The sequence below is a fragment of the Lissotriton vulgaris genome, chromosome 5, assembly GCF_964263255.1.
Source record: "Lissotriton vulgaris chromosome 5, aLisVul1.2, whole genome shotgun sequence".
NCBI lineage: Eukaryota > Metazoa > Chordata > Amphibia > Caudata > Salamandridae > Lissotriton > Lissotriton vulgaris.
In genome coordinates, this window is record NC_141693.1 from 1,566,678,878 (window position 1) to 1,566,694,061 (window position 15,184).

The window sequence follows — 15,184 nt, forward strand, 5'->3', positions numbered from 1 at the left end:
GAAATTTCACCAAGGAGATATGAACTTCATCCCCCTTAAAATACTTTTTCTCCCAGATACCCCGGCTCTTAGTCAAATGAGGTTAATCTTCAAAACCCCACCCCCACTAACCATAAATATTCACCTCTCCTGCTGTCCATTCAATTGAAACAAGGTATCTTGTACATGGAGAGAATGTGAGAAAAAGCAGAATTGCTTCATAGATTTGGTGACCTTGGATGGGTGGGCTGGATAAAGAAGTGAACTTGGTTTCCGGAAAGGGAGTATCATGATGGGAATGAGGAAAAGAGAACATGGACCCCATTCACAGGTTAGAGAAATAAATGTAATAGGTTCAATGGTTTTGAAAAGCTAACTTTGAGCAGGAATTGTTTTTTAAAATTGCAAAGAATTAAAAAAGTCAATGTGGGATTGGAGGCACAATCTGAGCAGAAAGCACCATAAGCTGCTATGGTGCAACTCTTATGTTGACTAGAAACTTTAATATGATGATGCTCTTCTTTTGATATTTCTTTGAGTTAAATTGTATTGTATGTAGCTGACACAGCACTGTTTGCAGCTCCTCAGTTTATGGTTATCCCGTGACAACAATGTATTCATCATATTTATTATTTTACAAAAGAATTTTTAAATGCACTGATGTGGTGTTTGCATGCTATGCAAGATGGCACATCATGGAAACTTTATAAGGAGCATCGCATATGATATGTGATATTTGGCACCTGGAGGAGTCGGACACGCAGATCCTGAAAAGAAGTAAAGACTCTTTAGCAAAAGCCGTCTTTATTCTGAGTCTAATCTTTACTTTTAGTGAAATGATTTATGAAAACCAATCAGCTGCTCCAGGTGAGGCTCGAACTCACAACCTCGGCATGGCTCAGTGCAAGTACTGCTGTATAAGTACCGCGCGCTAACCGATTGCGCCACTGGAGCTCACTGTTTTCATTTCTCCCCATTTGAGCCATCTAGTGCAAACCAAGTAGATACTGCACTGCTCCATTATTCACTGAACAAGATCGACTCACATGCTAGCATGTTATCATGACTATTAAAAATACAGTCCAAATGGAATAGATTTGATAATTCTGCTATATCATGTGCTCTGTCGATTGAACACCCCATACATTTGCCGTTCTGACACAGTCTAGGATAAACTTATGCTTATTTTTAATTAGCACATAGTTAGAATTTCCCCAAAAATGAAATATAAGCCCCTAAGGCAGACGAGGTGGCCGAGTGGTTAAGGCGATGGACTGCTAATCCATTGTGCTCTGCACGCGTGGGTTCGAATCCCACCTTCGTCGGAAAGCCATCAGACACTCTTTTGAAGGTGAGCATGTCTCGAAGTACAATTACACTCTCTTTCAAGACACTGCCATAATCCACTAGAAGGGCCCAACTGACTAGTCCATTATGGCATTTTATGTCAAATAAAGGGAAGTATTTTGTGCTTAATTGAAATTAGATCTTTCATGAAGTGTCCAGAGGATTGCCTATTCCTCACTCCTGGCCTTCCAACCAGTTTGTATAGATAGACTGATAGGAAAGCATTTCTTACTCCTAAAGTTTCAGCCGTCTCAAGTGTATGAGTGTTTACATTTGTCTGCCCCACAGAGACAGATCACTTCTAATAAGTGAGTTCTCTATCTGTCACTGATTGCGGACATACTCTCTAGAGCTTTCAGTATGGTCATAAATGTGAATACTCTTATGTTCTCAAATCAAAATGGAGTTTTTCCTACTTTCAAGAAAAGTGTCTTAAGCATGCTCTTCGATTTGTGCACGCATGTAGTCATTCAAATGCAACTGCATTTCCATACAGAGTCTCAAAATCATAGATATTGTCATACCGCAGTAAGAATACATGTTGCGATTTACAAGCTGCAGGCAGGCCGGCCTTGTAGCTCAGTGGCAGAGCACTGGTCTTGTAAACCAGGGGTCATGAGTTCAATCCTCATCAGGGCCTTTTTATATGTGTGTTTCTGTATGTTGTTTTCGAGTCATTCTTTCTAGGACTCACACCTTGTCTTAAGTTTGCTTATTGACAAGCTTCCCTTTCCTGCTTTCATCTTATCAAGAAGACTTCATGAAAACCATTGAACCATAAACTATTGCCTCACCCCTTCCGATCGCCTGACGAACGCCTGACAAACGCCATTCTCACCCCGCCGGGCAAGCCCTGCCGGGCAAAGCCAAATAAGCCATGCATATTTAAAGTTCCTTTGAAAGGCAGAGCGAGGACTAGGACGTCTGTTCCGACTGAGTCTGCATCCACAGAAAGGATGAAATAAGGCTCTAGAAATTTCACCAAGGAGATATGAACTTCATCCCCCTTAAAATACTTTTTCTCCCAGATACCCCGGCTCTTAGTCAAATGAGGTTAATCTTCAAAACCCCACCCCCACTAACCATAAATATTCACCTCTCCTGCTGTCCATTCAATTGATACAAGGTATCTTGTTCATGGAGAGAATGTGAGAAAAAGCAGAATTGCTTCATAGATTTGGTGACCTTGAATGGGTGGGCTGGATAAAGAAGTGAACTTGGTTTCCGGAAAGGGAGTATCATGATGGGAATGAGGAAAAGAGAACATGGACCACATTCACAGGTTAGAGAAATAAATGTAATAGGTTCAATGGTTTTGAAAAGCTAACTTTGAGCAGGAATTGTTTTTTAAAATTGCAAAGAATTAAAAAAGTCAATGTGGGATTGGAGGCACAATCTGAGCAGAAAGCACCATAAGCTGCTATGGTGCAACTCTTATGTTGACTAGAAACTTTAATATGATGATGCTCTTCTTTTGATATTTCTTTGAGTTAAATTGTATTGTATGTAGCTGACACAGCACTGTTTGCAGCTCCTCAGTTTATGGTTATCCCGTGACAACAATGTATTCATCATATTTATTATTCTACAAAAGAATTTTTAAATGCACTGATGTGGTGTTTGCATGCTATGCAAGATGGCACATCATGGAAACTTTATAAGGAGCATCGCATATGATATGTGATATTTGGCACCTGGAGGAGTCGGACACGCAGATCCTGAAAAGAAGTAAAGACTCTTTAGCAAAAGCCGTCTTTATTCTGAGTCTAATCTTTACTTTTAGTGAAATGATTTATGAAAACCAATCAGCTGCTCCAGGTGAGGCTCGAACTCACAACCTCGGCATGGCTCAGTGCAAGTACTGCTGTATAAGTACCGCGCGCTAACCGATTGCGCCACTGGAGCTCACTGTTTTCATTTCTCCCCATTTGAGCCATCTAGTGCAAACCAAGTAGATACTGCACTGCTCCATTATTCACTGAACAAGATCGACTCACATGCTAGCACGTTATCATGACTATTAAAAATACAGTCCAAATGGAATAGATTTGATAATTCTGCTATATCATGTGCTCTGTCTATTGAACACCCCATACATTTGCCGTTCTGACACAGTCTAGGATAAACTTATGCTTATTTTTAATTAGCACATAGTTAGAATTTCCCCAAAAATGAAATATAGGCCCCTAAGGCAGACGAGGTGGCCGAGTGGTTAAGGCGATGGACTGCTAATCCATTGTGCTTTGCACGCGTGGGTTCGAATCCCACCTTCGTCGGAAAGCCATCAGACACTCTTTTGAAGGTGAGCATGTCTCGAAGTACAATTACACTCTCTTTCAAGACACTGCCATAATCCACTAGAAGGGCCCAACTGACTAGTCCATTATGGCATTTTATGTCAAATAAAGGGAAGTATTTTGTGCTTAATTGAAATTAGATCTTTCATGAAGTGTCCAGAGGATTGCCTATTCCTCACTCCTGGCCTTCCAACCAGTTTGTATAGATAGACTGATAAGAAAGCATTTCTTACTCCTAAAGTTTCAGCCGTCTCAAGTGTATGAGTGTTTACATTTGTCTGCCCCACAGAGACAGATCACTTCTAATAAGTGAGTTCTCTATCTGTCACTGATTGCGGACATACTCTCTAGAGCTTTCAGTATGGTCATAAATGTGAATACTCTTATGTTCTCAAATCAAAATGGAGTTTTTCCTACTTTCAAGAAAAGTGTCTTAAGCATGCTCTTCGATTTGTGCACGCATGTAGTCATTCAAATGCAACTGCATTTCCATACAGAGTCTCAAAATCATAGATATTGTCATACCGCAGTAAGAATACATGTTGCGATTTACAAGCTGCAGGCAGGCCGGCCTTGTAGCTCAGTGGCAGAGCACTGGTCTTGTAAACCAGGGGTCATGAGTTCAAGCCTCATCAGGGCCTTTTTATATGTGTGTTTCTGTATGTTGTTTTCGAGTCATTCTTTCTAGGACTCACACCTTGTCTTAAGTTTGCTTATTTACAAGCTTCCCTTTCCTGCTTTCATCTTATCAAGAAGACTTCATGAAAACCATTGAACCATAAACTATTGCCTCACCCCTTCCGATCGCCTGACGAACGCCTGACAAACGCCATTCTCACCCCGCCGGGCAAGCCCCGCCGGGCAAGCCCCGCCGGGCAAAGCCAAATAAGCCATGCATATTTAAAGTTCCTTTGAAAGGCAGGGCGAGGACTAGGACGTCTGTTCCGACTGAGTCTGCATCCACAGAAAGGATGAAATAAGGCTCTAGAAATTTCACCAAGGAGATATGAACTTCATCCCCCTTAAAATACTTTTTCTCCCAGATACCCCGGCTCTTAGTCAAATGAGGTTAATCTTCAAAACCCCACCCCCACTAACCATAAATATTCACCTCTCCTGCTGTCCATTCAATTGAAACAAGGTATCTTGTACATGGAGAGAATGTGAGAAAAAGCAGAATTGCTTCATAGATTTGGTGACCTTGGATGGGTGGGCTGGATAAAGAAGTGAACTTGGTTTCCGGAAAGGGAGTATCATGATGGGAATGAGGAAAAGAGAACATGGACCCCATTCACAGGTTAGAGAAATAAATGTAATAGGTTCAATGGTTTTGAAAAGCTAACTTTGAGCAGGAATTGTTTTTTAAAATTGCAAAGAATTGAAAAAGTCAATGTGGGATTGGAGGCACAATCTGAGCAGAAAGCACCATAAGATGCAACTCTTATGTTGACTAGAAACTTTAATATGATGATGCTCTTCTTTTGATATTTCTTTGAGTTAAATTGTATTGTATGTAGCTGACACAGCACTGTTTGCAGCTCCTCAGTTTATGGTTATCCCGTGACAACAATGTATTCATCATATTTATTATTCTACAAAAGAATTTTTAAATGCACTGATGTGGTGTTTGCATGCTATGCAAGATGGCACATCATGGAAACTTTATAAGGAGCATCGCATATGATATGTGATATTTGGCACCTGGAGGAGTCGGACACGCAGATCCTGAAAAGAAGTAAAGACTCTTTAGCAAAAGCCGTCTTTATTCTGAGTCTAATCTTTACTTTTAGTGAAATGATTTATGAAAACCAATCAGCTGCTCCAGGTGAGGCTCAAACTCACAACCTCGGCATGGCTCAGTGCAAGTACTGCTCTATAAGTACCGCGCGCTAACCGATTGCGCCACTGGAGCTCACTGTTTTCATTTCTCCCCATTTGAGCCATCTAGTGCAAACCAAGTAGATACTGCACTGCTCCATTATTCACTGAACAAGATCGACTCACATGCTAGCATGTTATCATGACTATTAAAAATACAGTCCAAATGGAATAGATTTGATAATTCTGCTATATCATGTACTCTGTCTATTGAACACCCCATACATTTGCCGTCCTGACACAGTCTAGGATAAACTTATGCTTATTTTTAATTAGCACAAAGTTAGAATTTTACCAAAAATGAAATATAGGCCCCTAAGGCAGACGAGGTGGCCGAGTGGTAAAGGCGATGGACTGCTAATCTATTGTGCTCTGCACGCGTGGGTTCGAATCCCACCTTCGTCGGAAAGCCATCAGACACTCTTTTGAAGGTGAGCATGTCTCGAAGTACAATTACACTCTCTTTCAAGACACTGCCATAATCCACTAGAAGGGCCCAACTGACTAGTCCATTATGGCATTTTATGTCAAATAAAGGGAAATATTTTGTGCTTAATTGAAATTAGATCTTTCATGAAGTGTCCAGAGGATTGCCTATTCCTCACTCCTGGCCTTCCAACCACTTTGGATAGATAGACTGACAAGAAAGCATTTCTTACTCCTAAAGTTTCAACCGTCTCAAGTGTATGAGTGTTTACATTTGTCTGCCCCACAGAGACAGATCACTTCTAATAAGTGAGTTCTCTATCTGTCACTGATTGCGGACATACTCTCTAGAGCTTTCAGTATGGTCATAAATGTGAATACTCTTATGTTCTCAAATCAAAATGGAGTTGTTCCTACTTTCAAGAAAAGTGTCTTAAGCATGCTCTTCGATTTGTGCACGCATGTAGTCATTCAAATGCAACTGCATTTCCATACAGAGTCTCAAAATCATAGATATCGTCATACCGCAGTAAGAATACATGTTGCGATTTACAAACTGCAGGCAGGCCGGCCTTGTAGCTCAGTGGCAGAGCACTGGTCTTGTAAACCAGGGGTCATGAGTTCAAGCCTCATCAAGGCCTTTTTATATGTGTGTTTCTGTATGTTGTTTTCGAGTCATTCTTTCTAGGACTCACACCTTGTTTTAAGTTTGCTTATTGACAAGCTTCCCTTTCCTGTTTTCATCTTATCAAGAAGTCTTCATGAAAACCATTGAACCATAAACTATTGCCTCACCCCTTCCGATCGCCTGACGAACGCCTGACAAACGCCATTCTCACCCCGCCGGGCAAGCCCTGCCGGGCAAAGCCAAATAAGCCATGCATATTTAAAGTTCCTTTGAAAGGCAGAGCGAGGACTAGGACGTCTGTTCCGACTGAGTCTGCATCCACAGAAAGGATGAAATAAGGCTCTAGAAATTTCACCAAGGAGATATGAACTTCATCCCCCTTAAAATACTTTTTCTCCCAGATACCCCGGCTCTTAGTCAAATGAGGTTAATCTTCAAAACCCCACCCCCACTAACCATAAATATTCACCTCTCCTGCTGTCCATTCAATTGATACAAGGTATCTTGTACATGGAGAGAATGTGAGAAAAAGCAGAATTGTTTCATAGATTTGGTGACCTTGGATGGGTGGGCTGGATAAAGAAGTGAACTTGGTTTCCGGAAAGGGAGTATCATGATGGGAATGAGGAAAAGAGAACATGGACCACATTCACAGGTTAGAGAAATAAATGTAATAGGTTCAATGGTTTTGAAAAGCTAACTTTGAGCAGGAATTGTTTTTTAAAATTGCAAAGAATTAAAAAAGTCAATGTGGGATTGGAGGCACAATCTGAGCAGAAAGCACCATAAGCTGCTATGGTGCAACTCTTATGTTGACTAGAAACTTTAATATGATGATGCTCTTCTTTTGATATTTCTTTGAGTTAAATTGTATTGTATGTAGCTGACACAGCACTGTTTGCAGCTCCTCAGTTTATGGTTATCCCGTGACAACAATGTATTCATCATATTTATTATTCTACAAAAGAATTTTTAAATGCACTGATGTGGTGTTTGCATGCTATGCAAGATGGCACATCATGGAAACTTTATAAGGAGCATCGCATATGATATGTGATATTTGGCACCTGGAGGAGTCGGACACGCAGATCCTGAAAAGAAGTAAAGACTCTTTAGCAAAAGCCGTCTTTATTCTGAGTCTAATCTTTACTTTTAGTGAAATGATTTATGAAAACCAATCAGCTGCTCCAGGTGAGGCTCGAACTCACAACCTCGGCATGGCTCAGTGCAAGTACTGCTGTATAAGTACCGCGCGCTAACCGATTGCGCCACTGGAGCTCACTGTTGTCATTTCTCCCCATTTGAGCCATCTAGTGCAAACCAAGTAGATACTGCACTGCTCCATTATTCACTGAACAAGATCGACTCACATGCTAGCACGTTATCATGACTATTAAAAATACAGTCCAAATGGAATAGATTTGATAATTCTGCTATATCATGTGCTCTGTCTATTGAACACCCCATACATTTGCCGTTCTGACACAGTCTAGGATAAACTTATGCTTATTTTTAATTAGCACATAGTTAGAATTTCCCCAAAAATGAAATATAGGCCCCTAAGGCAGACGAGGTGGCCGAGTGGTTAAGGCGATGGACTGCTAATCCATTGTGCTCTGCACGCGTGGGTTCGAATCCCACCTTCGTCGGAAAGCCATCAGACACTCTTTTGAAGGTGAGCATGTCTCGAAGTACAATTACACTCTCTTTCAAGACACTGCCATAATCCACTAGAAGGGCCCAACTGACTAGTCCATTATGGCATTTTATGTCAAATAAAGGGAAGTATTTTGTGCTTAATTGAAATTAGATCTTTCATGAAGTGTCCAGAGGATTGCCTATTCCTCACTCCTGGCCTTCCAACCAGTTTGGATAGATAGACTGATAAGAAAGCATTTCTTACTCCTAAAGTTTCAGCCGTCTCAAGTGTATGAGTGTTTACATTTGTCTGCCCCACAGAGACAGATCACTTCTAATAAGTGAGTTCTCTATCTGTCACTGATTGCGGACATACTCTCTAGAGCTTTCAGTATGGTCATAAATGTGAATACTCTTATGTTCTCAAATCAAAATGGAGTTTTTCCTACTTTCAAGAAAAGTGTCTTAAGCATGCTCTTCGATTTGTGCACGCATGTAGTCATTCAAATGCAACTGCATTTCCATACAGAGTCTCAAAATCATAGATATCGTCATACCGCAGTAAGAATACATGTTGCGATTTACAAACTGCAGGCAGGCCGGCCTTGTAGCTCAGTGGCAGAGCACTGGTCTTGTAAACCAGGGGTCATGAGTTCAAGCCTCATCAGGGCCTTTTTATATGTGTGTTTCTGTATGTTGTTTTCGAGTCATTCTTTCTAGGACTCACACCTTGTCTTAAGTTTGCTTATTGACAAGCTTCCCTTTCCTGCTTTCATCTTATCAAGAAGACTTCATGAAAACCATTGAACCATAAACTATTGCCTCACCCCTTCCGATCGCCTGACGAACGCCTGACAAACGCCATTCTCACCCCGCCGGGCAAGCCCTGCCGGGCAAGCCCTGCCGGGCAAAGCCAAATAAGCCATGCATATTTAAAGTTCCTTTGAAAGGCAGGGCGAGGACTAGGACGTCTGTTCCGACTGAGTCTGCATCCACAGAAAGGATGAAATAAGGCTCTAGAAATTTCACCAAGGAGATATGAACTTCATCCCCCTTAAAATACTTTTTCTCCCAGATACCCCGGCTCTTAGTCAAATGAGGTTAATCTTCAAAACCCCACCCCCACTAACCATAAATATTCACCTCTCCTGCTGTCCATTCAATTGAAACAAGGTATCTTGTACATGGAGAGAATGTGAGAAAAAGCAGAATTGCTTCATAGATTTGGTGACCTTGGATGGGTGGGCTGGATAAAGAAGTGAACTTGGTTTCCGGAAAGGGAGTATCATGATGGGAATGAGGAAAAGAGAACATGGACCCCATTCACAGGTTAGAGAAATAAATGTAATAGGTTCAATGGTTTTGAAAAGCTAACTTTGAGCAGGAATTGTTTTTTAAAATTGCAAAGAATTAAAAAAGTCAATGTGGGATTGGAGGCACAATCTGAGCAGAAAGCACCATAAGCTGCTATGGTGCAACTCTTATGTTGACTAGAAACTTTAATATGATGATGCTCTTCTTTTGATATTTCTTTGAGTTAAATTGTATTGTATGTAGCTGACACAGCACTGTTTGCAGCTCCTCAGTTTATGGTTATCCCGTGACAACAATGTATTCATCATATTTATTATTCTACAAAAGAATTTTTAAATGCACTGATGTGGTGTTTGCATGCTATGCAAGATGGCACATCATGGAAACTTTATAAGGAGCATCGCATATGATATGTGATATTTGGCACCTGGAGGAGTCGGACACGCAGATCCTGAAAAGAAGTAAAGACTCTTTAGCAAAAGCCGTCTTTATTCTGAGTCTAATCTTTACTTTTAGTGAAATGATTTATGAAAACCAATCAGCTGCTCCAGGTGAGGCTCGAACTCACAACCTCGGCATGGCTCAGTGCAAGTACTGCTGTATAAGTACCGCGCGCTAACCGATTGCGCCACTGGAGCTCACTGTTTTCATTTCTCCCCATTTGAGCCATCTAGTGCAAACCAAGTAGATACTGCACTGCTCCATTATTCACTGAACAAGATCGACTCACATGCTAGCATGTTATCATGACTATTAAAAATACAGTCCAAATGGAATAGATTTGATAATTCTGCTATATCATGTGCTCTGTCTATTGAACACCCCATACATTTGCCGTTCTGACACAGTCTAGGATAAACTTATGCTTATTTTTAATTAGCACATAGTTAGAATTTCCCCAAAAATGAAATATAAGCCCCTAAGGCAGACGAGGTGGCCGAGTGGTTAAGGCGATGGACTGCTAATCCATTGTGCTCTGCACGCGTGGGTTCGAATCCCACCTTCGTCGGAAAGCCATCAGACACTCTTTTGAAGGTGAGCATGTCTCGAAGTACAATTACACTCTCTTTCAAGACACTGCCATAATCCACTAGAAGGGCCCAACTGACTAGTCCATTATGGCATTTTATGTCAAATAAAGGGAAGTATTTTGTGCTTAATTGAAATTAGATCTTTCATGAAGTGTCCAGAGGATTGCCTATTCCTCACTCCTGGCCTTCCAACCAGTTTGGATAGATAGACTGATAAGAAAGCATTTCTTACTCCTAAAGTTTCAGCCGTCTCAAGTGTATGAGTGTTTACATTTGTCTGCCCCACAGAGACAGATCACTTCTAATAAGTGAGTTCTCTATCTGTCACTGATTGCGGACATACTCTCTAGAGCTTTCAGTATGGTCATAAATGTGAATACTCTTATGTTCTCAAATCAAAATGGAGTTTTTCCTACTTTCAAGAAAAGTGTCTTAAGCATGCTCTTCGATTTGTGCACGCATGTAGTCATTCAAATGCAACTGCATTTCCATACAGAGTCTCAAAATCATAGATATTGTCATACCGCAGTAAGAATACATGTTGCGATTTACAAGCTGCAGGCAGGCCGGCCTTGTAGCTCAGTGGCAGAGCACTGGTCTTGTAAACCAGGGGTCATGAGTTCAATCCTCATCAGGGCCTTTTTATATGTGTGTTTCTGTATGTTGTTTTCGAGTCATTCTTTCTAGGACTCACACCTTGTCTTAAGTTTGCTTATTGACAAGCTTCCCTTTCCTGCTTTCATCTTATCAAGAAGTCTTCATGAAAACCATTGAACCATAAACTATTGCCTCACCCCTTCCGATCGCCTGACGAACGCCTGACAAACGCCATTCTCACCCCGCCGGGCAAGCCCTGCCGGGCAAAGCCAAATAAGCCATGCATATTTAAAGTTCCTTTGAAAGGCAGAGCGAGGACTAGGACGTCTGTTCCGACTGAGTCTGCATCCACAGAAAGGATGAAATAAGGCTCTAGAAATTTCACCAAGGAGATATGAACTTCATCCCCCTTAAAATACTTTTTCTCCCAGATACCCCGGCTCTTAGTCAAATGAGGTTAATCTTCAAAACCCCACCCCCACTAACCATAAATATTCACCTCTCCTGCTGTCCATTCAATTGATACAAGGTATCTTGTACATGGAGAGAATGTGAGAAAAAGCAGAATTGCTTCATAGATTTGGTGACCTTGAATGGGTGGGCTGGATAAAGAAGTGAACTTGGTTTCCGGAAAGGGAGTATCATGATGGGAATGAGGAAAAGAGAACATGGACCACATTCACAGGTTAGAGAAATAAATGTAATAGGTTCAATGGTTTTGAAAAGCTAACTTTGAGCAGGAATTGTTTTTTAAAATTGCAAAGAATTGAAAAAGTCAATGTGGGATTGGAGGCACAATCTGAGCAGAAAGCACCATAAGCTGCTATGGTGCAACTCTTATGTTGACTAGAAACTTTAATATGATGATGCTCTTCTTTTGATATTTCTTTGAGTTAAATTGTATTGTATGTAGCTGACACAGCACTGTTTGCAGCTCCTCAGTTTATGGTTATCCCGTGACAACAATGTATTCATCATATTTATTATTCTACAAAAGAATTTTTAAATGCACTGATGTGGTGTTTGCATGCTATGCAAGATGGCACATCATGGAAACTTTATAAGGAGCATCGCATATGATATGTGATGTTTGGCACCTGGAGGAGTCGGACACGCAGATCCTGAAAAGAAGTAAAGACTCTTTAGCAAAAGCCGTCTTTATTCTGAGTCTAATCTTTACTTTTAGTGAAATGATTTATGAAAACCAATCAGCTGCTCCAGGTGAGGCTCGAACTCACAACCTCGGCATGGCTCAGTGCAAGTACTGCTGTATAAGTACCGCGCGCTAACCGATTGCGCCACTGGAGCTCACTGTTTTCATTTCTCCCCATTTGAGCCATCTAGTGCAAACCAAGTAGATACTGCACTGCTCCATTATTCACTGAACAAGATCGACTCACATGCTAGCACGTTATCATGACTATTAAAAATACAGTCCAAATGGAATAGATTTGATAATTCTGCTATATCATGTGCTCTGTCTATTGAACACCCCATACATTTGCCGTTCTGACACAGTCTAGGATAAACTTATGCTTATTTTTAATTAGCACATAGTTAGAATTTCCCCAAAAATGAAATATAGGCCCCTAAGGCAGACGAGGTGGCCGAGTGGTTAAGGCGATGGACTGCTAATCCATTGTGCTCTGCACGCGTGGGTTCGAATCCCACCTTCGTCGGAAAGCCATCAGACACTCTTTTGAAGGTGAGCATGTCTCGAAGTACAATTACACTCTCTTTCAAGACACTGCCATAATCCACTAGAAGGGCCCAACTGACTAGTCCATTATGGCATTTTATGTCAAATAAAGGGAAGTATTTTGTGCTTAATTGAAATTAGATCTTTCATGAAGTGTCCAGAGGATTGCCTATTCCTCACTCCTGGCCTTCCAACCAGTTTGGATAGATAGACTGATAAGAAAGCATTTCTTACTCCTAAAGTTTCAGCCGTCTCAAGTGTATGAGTGTTTACATTTGTCTGCCCCACAGAGACAGATCACTTCTAATAAGTGAGTTCTCTATCTGTCACTGATTGCGGACATACTCTCTAGAGCTTTCAGTATGGTCATAAATGTGAATACTCTTATGTTCTCAAATCAAAATGGAGTTTTTCCTACTTTCAAGAAAAGTGTCTTAAGCATGCTCTTCGATTTGTGCACGCATGTAGTCATTCAAATGCAACTGCATTTCCATACAGAGTCTCAAAATCATAGATATCGTCATACCGCAGTAAGAATACATGTTGCGATTTACAAACTGCAGGCAGGCCGGCCTTGTAGCTCAGTGGCAGAGCACTGGTCTTGTAAATCAGGGGTCATGAGTTCAAGCCTCATCAGGGCCTTTTTATATGTGTGTTTCTGTATGTTGTTTTCGAGTCATTCTTTCTAGGACTCACACCTTGTCTTAAGTTTGCTTATTGACAAGCTTCCCTTTCCTGCTTTCATCTTATCAAGAAGACTTCATGAAAACCATTGAACCATAAACTATTGCCTCACCCCTTCCGATCGCCTGACGAACGCCTGACAAACGCCATTCTCACCCCGCCGGGCAAGCCCTGCCGGGCAAAGCCAAATAAGCCATGCATATTTAAAGTTCCTTTGAAAGGCAGAGCGAGGACTAGGACGTCTGTTCCGACTGAGTCTGCATCCACAGAAAGGATGAAATAAGTCTCTAGAAATTTCACCAAGGAGATATGAACTTCATCCCCCTTAAAATACTTTTTCTCCCAGATACCCCGGCTCTTAGTCAAATGAGGTTAATCTTCAAAACCCCACCCCCACTAACCATAAATATTCACCTCTCCTGCTGTCCATTCAATTGATACAAGGTATCTTGTACATGGAGAGAATGTGAGAAAAAGCAGAATTGCTTCATAGATTTGGTGACCTTGAATGGGTGGGCTGGATAAAGAAGTGAACTTGGTTTCCGGAAAGGGAGTATCATGATGGGAATGAGGAAAAGAGAACATGGACCACATTCACAGGTTAGAGAAATAAATGTAATAGGTTCAATGGTTTTGAAAAGCTAACTTTGAGCAGGAATTGTTTTTTAAAATTGCAAAGAATTGAAAAAGTCAATGTGGGATTGGAGGCACAATCTGAGCAGAAAGCACCATAAGCTGCTATGGTGCAACTCTTATGTTGACTAGAAACTTTAATATGATGATGCTCTTCTTTTGATATTTCTTTGAGTTAAATTGTATTGTATGTAGCTGACACAGCACTGTTTGCAGCTCCTCAGTTTATGGTTATCCCGTGACAACAATGTATTCATCATATTTATTATTCTACAAAAGAATTTTTAAATGCACTGATGTGGTGTTTGCATGCTATGCAAGATGGCACATCATGGAAACTTTATAAGGAGCATCGCATATGATATGTGATATTTGGCACCTGGAGGAGTCGGACACGCAGATCCTGAAAAGAAGTAAAGACTCTTTAGCAAAAGCCGTCTTTATTCTGAGTCTAATCTTTACTTTTAGTGAAATGATTTATGAAAACCAATCAGCTGCTCCAGGTGAGGCTCGAACTCACAACCTCGGCATGGCTCAGTGCAAGTACTGCTCTATAAGTACCGCACGCTAACCGATTGCGCCACTGGAGCTCACTGTTTTCATTTCTCCCCATTTGAGCCATCTAGTGCAAACCAAGTAGATACTGCACTGCTCCATTATTCACTGAACAAGATCGACTCACATGCTAGCATGTTATCATGACTATTAAAAATACAGTCCAAATGGAATAGATTTGATAATTCTGCTATATCATGTGCTCTGTCTATTGAACACCCCATACATTTGCCGTTCTGACACAGTCTAGGATAAACTTATGCTTATTTTTAATTAGCACATAGTTAGAATTTCCCCAAAAATGAAATATAGGCCCCTAAGGCAGACGAGGTGGCCGAGTGGTTAAGGCGATGGACTGCTAATCCATTGTGCTCTGCACGCATGGGTTCGAATCCCACCTTCGTCAGAAAGCCATCAGACACTCTTTTGAAGGTGAGCATGTCTCGAAGTACAATTACACTCTCTTTCAAGACACTGC

At 41.1% G+C, this 15,184-nt stretch overlaps 20 non-coding genes across 20 annotated transcripts; 13 read left to right on the top strand and 7 right to left on the bottom strand.

Moving 5' to 3' along the window:
- Nucleotides 1–838: 838 nt before the first annotated feature.
- Nucleotides 839–933, bottom strand: TRNAI-UAU (transfer RNA isoleucine (anticodon UAU)). Its single transcript has 2 exons — nt 896–933; nt 839–874 (listed from the first exon to the last, which is right to left on the bottom strand). It is a non-coding gene; the product is annotated as a tRNA-Ile (tRNA).
- A 289-nt stretch (nt 934–1,222) lies between these two features.
- TRNAS-GCU (transfer RNA serine (anticodon GCU)) lies at nt 1,223–1,304 on the top strand. Its single transcript has one exon. It is a non-coding gene; the product is annotated as a tRNA-Ser (tRNA).
- Nucleotides 1,305–1,894: 590 nt separating this feature from the next.
- Nucleotides 1,895–1,966, top strand: TRNAT-UGU (transfer RNA threonine (anticodon UGU)). The gene has a single exon. It is a non-coding gene; the product is annotated as a tRNA-Thr (tRNA).
- A 1,170-nt stretch (nt 1,967–3,136) lies between these two features.
- On the bottom strand, nt 3,137–3,231 carry TRNAI-UAU (transfer RNA isoleucine (anticodon UAU)). Its single transcript has 2 exons — nt 3,194–3,231; nt 3,137–3,172 (listed from the first exon to the last, which is right to left on the bottom strand). It is a non-coding gene; the product is annotated as a tRNA-Ile (tRNA).
- Nucleotides 3,232–3,520: 289 nt separating this feature from the next.
- Nucleotides 3,521–3,602, top strand: TRNAS-GCU (transfer RNA serine (anticodon GCU)). The gene has a single exon. It is a non-coding gene; the product is annotated as a tRNA-Ser (tRNA).
- A 590-nt stretch (nt 3,603–4,192) lies between these two features.
- TRNAT-UGU (transfer RNA threonine (anticodon UGU)) lies at nt 4,193–4,264 on the top strand. Its single transcript has one exon. It is a non-coding gene; the product is annotated as a tRNA-Thr (tRNA).
- Nucleotides 4,265–5,440: 1,176 nt separating this feature from the next.
- On the bottom strand, nt 5,441–5,535 carry TRNAI-UAU (transfer RNA isoleucine (anticodon UAU)). The gene is made up of 2 exons: nt 5,498–5,535; nt 5,441–5,476 (listed from the first exon to the last, which is right to left on the bottom strand). It is a non-coding gene; the product is annotated as a tRNA-Ile (tRNA).
- Nucleotides 5,536–5,824: 289 nt separating this feature from the next.
- TRNAS-GCU (transfer RNA serine (anticodon GCU)) lies at nt 5,825–5,906 on the top strand. Its single transcript has one exon. It is a non-coding gene; the product is annotated as a tRNA-Ser (tRNA).
- A 590-nt stretch (nt 5,907–6,496) lies between these two features.
- TRNAT-UGU (transfer RNA threonine (anticodon UGU)) lies at nt 6,497–6,568 on the top strand. Its single transcript has one exon. It is a non-coding gene; the product is annotated as a tRNA-Thr (tRNA).
- A 1,170-nt stretch (nt 6,569–7,738) lies between these two features.
- TRNAI-UAU (transfer RNA isoleucine (anticodon UAU)) lies at nt 7,739–7,833 on the bottom strand. The gene is made up of 2 exons: nt 7,796–7,833; nt 7,739–7,774 (listed from the first exon to the last, which is right to left on the bottom strand). It is a non-coding gene; the product is annotated as a tRNA-Ile (tRNA).
- Nucleotides 7,834–8,122: 289 nt separating this feature from the next.
- Nucleotides 8,123–8,204, top strand: TRNAS-GCU (transfer RNA serine (anticodon GCU)). The gene has a single exon. It is a non-coding gene; the product is annotated as a tRNA-Ser (tRNA).
- A 590-nt stretch (nt 8,205–8,794) lies between these two features.
- TRNAT-UGU (transfer RNA threonine (anticodon UGU)) lies at nt 8,795–8,866 on the top strand. Its single transcript has one exon. It is a non-coding gene; the product is annotated as a tRNA-Thr (tRNA).
- A 1,184-nt stretch (nt 8,867–10,050) lies between these two features.
- TRNAI-UAU (transfer RNA isoleucine (anticodon UAU)) lies at nt 10,051–10,145 on the bottom strand. The gene is made up of 2 exons: nt 10,108–10,145; nt 10,051–10,086 (listed from the first exon to the last, which is right to left on the bottom strand). It is a non-coding gene; the product is annotated as a tRNA-Ile (tRNA).
- Nucleotides 10,146–10,434: 289 nt separating this feature from the next.
- TRNAS-GCU (transfer RNA serine (anticodon GCU)) lies at nt 10,435–10,516 on the top strand. Its single transcript has one exon. It is a non-coding gene; the product is annotated as a tRNA-Ser (tRNA).
- A 590-nt stretch (nt 10,517–11,106) lies between these two features.
- TRNAT-UGU (transfer RNA threonine (anticodon UGU)) lies at nt 11,107–11,178 on the top strand. The gene has a single exon. It is a non-coding gene; the product is annotated as a tRNA-Thr (tRNA).
- Nucleotides 11,179–12,348: 1,170 nt separating this feature from the next.
- Nucleotides 12,349–12,443, bottom strand: TRNAI-UAU (transfer RNA isoleucine (anticodon UAU)). Its single transcript has 2 exons — nt 12,406–12,443; nt 12,349–12,384 (listed from the first exon to the last, which is right to left on the bottom strand). It is a non-coding gene; the product is annotated as a tRNA-Ile (tRNA).
- A 289-nt stretch (nt 12,444–12,732) lies between these two features.
- TRNAS-GCU (transfer RNA serine (anticodon GCU)) lies at nt 12,733–12,814 on the top strand. The gene has a single exon. It is a non-coding gene; the product is annotated as a tRNA-Ser (tRNA).
- A 590-nt stretch (nt 12,815–13,404) lies between these two features.
- Nucleotides 13,405–13,476, top strand: TRNAT-UGU (transfer RNA threonine (anticodon UGU)). Its single transcript has one exon. It is a non-coding gene; the product is annotated as a tRNA-Thr (tRNA).
- Nucleotides 13,477–14,646: 1,170 nt separating this feature from the next.
- TRNAI-UAU (transfer RNA isoleucine (anticodon UAU)) lies at nt 14,647–14,741 on the bottom strand. The gene is made up of 2 exons: nt 14,704–14,741; nt 14,647–14,682 (listed from the first exon to the last, which is right to left on the bottom strand). It is a non-coding gene; the product is annotated as a tRNA-Ile (tRNA).
- Nucleotides 14,742–15,030: 289 nt separating this feature from the next.
- On the top strand, nt 15,031–15,112 carry TRNAS-GCU (transfer RNA serine (anticodon GCU)). The gene has a single exon. It is a non-coding gene; the product is annotated as a tRNA-Ser (tRNA).
- The last annotated feature ends 72 nt before the right edge of the window (nt 15,113–15,184 follow it).